The sequence below is a fragment of the Rhamphochromis longiceps genome, linkage group LG7 (genome assembly GCF_057381845.1).
Source record: "Rhamphochromis longiceps isolate RC_006_pf linkage group LG7, R_longiceps_female_GT1.1, whole genome shotgun sequence".
Taxonomy (NCBI): domain Eukaryota; kingdom Metazoa; phylum Chordata; class Actinopteri; order Cichliformes; family Cichlidae; genus Rhamphochromis; species Rhamphochromis longiceps.
Genome location: NC_140563.1, coordinates 41,055,731 through 41,061,880, shown reverse-complemented (window position 1 = coordinate 41,061,880; position 6,150 = coordinate 41,055,731). Strand labels below are relative to the sequence as shown.

At 41.3% G+C, this 6,150-nt stretch overlaps 1 pseudogene; it reads left to right on the top strand.

Moving 5' to 3' along the window:
- Window positions 1-278: 278 nt before the first annotated feature.
- On the top strand, window positions 279-1,673 carry LOC146665879 (general transcription factor II-I repeat domain-containing protein 2A pseudogene; annotated as a pseudogene).
- Window positions 1,674-6,150: the final 4,477 nt, after the last annotated feature.

The window sequence follows — 6,150 nt, the reverse complement described above, 5'->3', positions numbered from 1 at the left end:
CACAGGTCGCTGTGTTAAAAGATTACAATTTGAATTGCCACTACATGACCAAACATGAGGATAAATACAGAAATCTGTCTGAAAAAGAGCACGCAAGGGTGTCTGATGCATTGCTAGCAAAACTGCAAACCCAACAAGGACTTTTCACCAAACTTCACACCACCAGAGAGGCTGCCGTTTGGACAAGTTATGTAATATCTCACAAAATCACCAGGAAAAGTAAGGCCTTTTCTGATGGAGAGTTTATTAAGGAGTGATTATTGGACTCAGTTGCACTGATGTGCCCAGAGAAAAAGGACGGGTTTGAGAACGTCTCACTCTCCCAACGTACTGTGACTAGGCGGGTTGAGGACATCGCTGAGAACTTGGAGCTTCAGCTGAAGAACAGAGCTGCAGACTTTGAATGTTTTTCTCTGGCTTTGGATGAGAGCTGCGATGTGCGTGATACCGCCCAGCTTCTCATCTTCTTACGTGGAATAACTGCAGACTTTCAAGTCACGGAGGAGCTGGCTGCCATGCAGTCAATGAAAGGAACAACAACCGGCAATGACTTATTCACAGAGGTAAATGCATGTTTGGACAAATTAGGACTGAAATGGGACAATCTGGCAGGTGTAACAACAGATGGTTGTCCAAAAAATGTAGGACTTTTAAAGAGAATGCAGAATAAAGTGACAGAAATTAATCCTGTGCAGAAATTGACATTTTTGCATTGTATTATACATCAGCAAGTGTTGTGTAAGATAGTGTTAAAGATAGAACACGTTGTTGATGTTGTAACTAAAACAGTTAACTTCATCAGAGCAAGAGCATTAAATCACAGACAATTTATTGCTCTTTTGGAGGAAAATGAGATGGAACATGGTGACATCAGCTACCACTGCTCTGTCAGGTGGCTCAGCCTAAGCAAGGTACTAAAAAGTGTCTGGGATCTGAGAGAACAGATTCAGGATTTCTGTGTGAAGAAAGGACATGCCGTCCCAGAGCTTTCAGATGAAGATTGGGTGGCAGACCTTGGATTTGCTGCGGATGTGACTGCACTAATGAACCAACTAAATGTCAAACTGCAGTGCAGGGGACTTTTTGTGCACGAGATGTACAGTGCAGTAAAGGCTTTCATGAGGAAGTGTCAGCTTATCTCAAGCCAAGTGAAGGACAACTTTCTGACCCACTTGCCAACACTAAAGGAGGCTATTCCAAATGCCAATCACCTCCACAAGTACTCAGCCATGTTAGAAGTACTGCATGCAGAGTTTTCAAGGCGATTTCAAGATTTCAAAGCTCTTGAAAATGAAATGGACATGGTTTCTTCTCCCTTCATCTGCAGTGTGGATAATGCTTCAAGTGATGTTCAGATGGAACTCATTGACTTGCTGTCTGACACACTTCTGGCAGAGCACTTCAGGTCAGTCTCACTGCTGGACTTTTATTCCTCCCTCAAAGAAGAGAACTTTCCACACCTGAGGAATCATGCTCAGAGGATTCTAGTCCTCTTTGGATCTACCTATGTATGTGAACAGACATTCTTGGTGATGAAGTTCAACAAATCCAAACACAGGTCCTCTGTCACTGATGACCACCTCTCAGCTGTTCTTCGCATAGCCACCTCAGACATTCAGCCAGATTTCAATGCCCTTGTTCAAAACCAAAACAGGCTGGATTATTCTCACTGAAAATGAGGAAAACATGACACAAATCTTTGTATTGTTGCATTTCTATAAACTTCTTGTTTGTTGAGTTAAACATGTTAAAATAAAATGACATTGATTCGGTGGTTGTTTTTGTTTTATTTGGAATATGCGCCACAATTTCACATAGCATAGCCCAATATAAATATTTACATTATTTTATTTTAGTTTTATTCTTCTGATTACCAGTACCAGCTATTCGTAATATATAATTTAGTGAATTTTACAATTTAAGAAAGTTAAGCAGATTTGGGTTCAAGATGTCGTTGATATGGCCCTCTGACGCAACTCGGGTTTCTCATGTGGCCCCTTGTAAAAATTAATTGCCCACCCCTGTCTTACAAAGAGCTTTCTCACTTAAGTTGTTCAGCCTGGAAATTGTGACACTTTGAAAAAATGTGATCTATTTTTTTCTGTACCTGGACAAAAGCTGTACTTGTTTTTGTGTCAGTCTGTATTTCAAGTGGAACTATGTTTTGTGCCTCTTTTCAAGCCCATCTTCTGTAGTAGCTTGTCACTGAGGTGTCCTGAATCACAATCCATTCTAAGACTGTCTGTTTGAACTGTTTACTTGTTCGTGCACATAGTGATCCACTTTATAGGGTTTGGTACACACAAAGAGATGGATTTACTACTGCCACAAAATTGTGCTCCAAAAATTATTTTTTATTACTGACAGTAAAACATCAGTAAAATATCAGCCCCACATTTAAAGCCATTGACCCTTTAGTGCACTTAATTTTGGAAAGGACACAGTGTACAATGACTGAGGCTAAAATCAAAATCTGTAGCCCATATCTGTGCAGATGCAACTTTATGGACAACATACTTTTGATGAAGTGTATTCATCTGCATAAGTATGACAAAAAACTGTAGCTACAAATGTGCCATTATACGCTGTGGGGGTGTGGCTGCAGCTCAGCTGCAGGAAGAGAGGTGAGGCTGAGTACTGGGAATGGTGCCAGGTGGGGATGATTGGCACAGCTGCTGCATATCTGCTCATCAGCTTCTGCTGTTTATGCAGTAGCATGCTGGAACCTACACACACACACACACACACACACACACAGATCAAGCTTGCCTGGGCAGCGAGTAACAGCGAACTCAGAGTTGGTGTTGTGAATGTGCTTTGCCTCACCAAGCAGTCTCCAGCAAAGTGCACAGCTTTTTGTTTATATAACAAGTATACACTTTTACATTTTACACTAAATCAACTGAAGTCTCAAATATGAGCCCTGTAGCTATTTTTATACTTTTGCTTGCCTATACTACACAAGCAAAAAATATTGCTTATGCAGCGCACATTACACAAAATATTGCTTGTGTGCTGCACACAAGACAAACAATATTTTGGGGTGTGTCATGTGACAGATCTATAGTCTAATGCAGTGGTTCCCAAACTTTTTTTGCTGGGCCCCCCTTTGTTTTACAAGAAAAATGTTGCCCACCCCCCTTCCGGCGCGTGCACACGCGCACACATCCTCTAACCACACACACCCTTATTTTGCTCCATTGCGGTTTATTTCACACCTCAAACATTTAGTAAACAATTAAGCAAATACAAGTAATCTGCAATAAATTACTGGTAGTAATAAAATAAACTACTAGGTCTTTTACGCTACGTCCACACCTACACAAGTATTTTTGACAACACAGCTGTTTCGTCCACACTTAAACGGCGTTTGGAATCACCGAAAACGGAGATTTTTTTTAAAACTCCTTTTTTGCGTTTACCTGTGGACGAGGAATACAGAGGTCATCACGCAACGTCAAAGGTATGTGTCTTTTTCCACGTCACGCTGTGCGCCACGTTATTGTTTACGTGAGATGAATTGCAGAATGGCAGATAGAGACAAAATACTGTTAATCTGACTATCTTCGGTTTTTACAGGCTTACATACACACACGCAGTTACTGTCCCTCTATTTACAAAGGCAGAGGCATCACAGTGTGATTATTTTACGTGTAGTTGTTTTTTTCCTGTGTAATAATATTCAACATTGCTATCAATACATTTTTCAAAAAATCCCTCTCTGTGCAAAATGGGTTGAAAAACATAAACAACTGTGAGATACTGTTAGTAGTGATGGTAAATTTGATTCTTTTTATTGAATCGAGTTTGAATGAGTCACTCACCAAAGTGAATCGGTTTTTTGGGTCATTTGATTCAGTGAGTCAGTTGACCAGAGAGTGCAAAAAATGTACATTTTCACTCAAACTTAATTTGTTTCTCTTTTCATGTAAATCCTACTGCTAAGATGAATAATTCTAAAAAAAATCCCAACTATTTTATAGAGCAAAAAAGAGCAAAAACATTTCTGAAATTAAGCAATTTCCTATCAAAATTGCTTAATAAACATTTATTTTGTTTATTTGTATTTTATTAGTATTTTCCTTAAATGTGTCAAATATATATTTTCTCATCTAAATGTCCACTGAGCTGTGAGCCAGGGGGCGGTAATGCGCCTTAACATTGGTTGCCAACCAAGAAGAAGAAGAAGCTGTGAGCCAGGAGGGAGGGGGTGAGTGAGTGAGTGATTCGCTCGCTCGCTCTATGATTCAGCACGGGAGGGAGTTAGTGAGTGAGTGATTCGTTCACTCTATGATTCAGCACAGGAGGGAGGGGGTTAGTGAGTCCTGAGTGATTCGCTTATGCTTACGATTCAGCACAGGAGGGAGGGGGTTAGTGAGTCCTGAGTGATTCGTTCACTCTATGATTCAGCACAGGAGGGAGGGGGTTAGTGAGTCCTGAGTGATTCGCTTATGCTTACGATTCAGCACAGGAGGGAGGGGGTGAGTGAGTAATTCGCTGGCTCTATGATTCAGCACAGGAGGGAGGGGGTGAGTGAGTCCTGAGTGATTCGCTTATGCTTATGATTCAGCACAGGAAGCGAGGGGGTGTGTCACTACCCGATCCGTACCGGAAACCCGATCGGTACCCCGCATGCGCGAAAGGTTTCTACTTCCGGTCGTAGCGTTTTACGATAGTTAAAGGTCAGAGTATCTGTTAAGATGTTAAGAATAACAAGTATATCTTAAAATGTTTGCAATAATGAAGGATTTCAGTACAATGTAGACAAAAATGAAAAATAAAAAGATAGTTACGGATCAGGACTCCCCGATCCTTACTGCGCATGTGTAAAGTCTGACCGTACAAATCGAGTCTACCCGATCTGTACCGCGCATGTGCAGATGTTTTCTTCTTCTTCTATTCGTTTAATGGCAGTGTACTCCCCAGTGTACGAGGATACCGCCACCTGTTGACCGACCGAATAAACTCTATTATAAACTGAATTAGCGTCATTACAAACGTGTGTTAAATCTGATTTAGCGATAGTCGAGTGTGTTTATGCTTGTCTGTGAGGAGAGGATTGTTGGAATAGTGATGATGATGTGCGCTATCACTGTCAATTGTCAGTAAACACTTCATCTGGCTGATGAATCTACACGTGAGATATTACAAAGTCTGCATTATTAACTCTGTAATTAGGCGCCATTCTTCTTATTTTACGGCGCTGTTGCTCAATCGGGGGACACTCTCTGTTGAGGAGAAAAGCATGAATTTCTTTGTATACGGATTATCCATTGTTTAAATGTCCCGGGCAGTCGAAAAGGAGGCAGAGCTGTTGAGAAATGCTAGGAGCTAACTGGGCGCTAACTGTATCATTCAAATATATTGAATGTCGCAATGTTGGCAAAGAGAGGAAGTGACGTAAGATTTGCGCATGCGGGGTACCGATCGGGTTTCCGGTACGGATCGGGTAGTGACAGGGTGAGTAGCTCAAATGTGCTGTTAGCATGTTAGCAGAGCGATGCTACTGTGGACCGAGGAGCTATTTTCTTGATGTGAGCTTTTACTCAGGGTTTTTTCTTCCAGTTCAGAGCAGAAATGCTTTTGTTAAGAAACTGGCTGTTGTTTCCCCCCCCCACAATTTTAATTATAAGCTAGATATATTTCTACTAATGGAATTAGTTTGCTAACAGCAACAGGGATGAGTCAGTTGGGCTTGTGAATCATGATTCACGAGTCAGTAAAGTGATTCTCGAGTATTGAACGATTCGTTCACGAATCGAACATCACCAACTGTTAGTCCGTGATTTAGACAGGGGGAACTAATCATGGCAGGATCAGCCTGATATTATTTGTATCCCACTGTAACTTTACTGTATAAAGAGCTAACATCTCCAAAATGTCAAGAGTAGTGAGTCATTACAACAAGTGTTTGAACTAAAAATCAAGAATGTGGGATACTGTTTGTCCATGACTTGAAGAGCCCAGCGAAAACCAATTCTGCAGGGGAGACCTACCTCGGCACTTGTGCAGGTGAAGCCAAAGGGCAGATATGCTTCACCATATTTTCTAGTCTTTGGCTTAGAATGAAGTTGGTTTGGAAACATATTCAGCGATGCTTCATCTCCTGCTCTGCGTTTCTGTGGCCCCCGTGCTAGCAGTGTCCAAGCG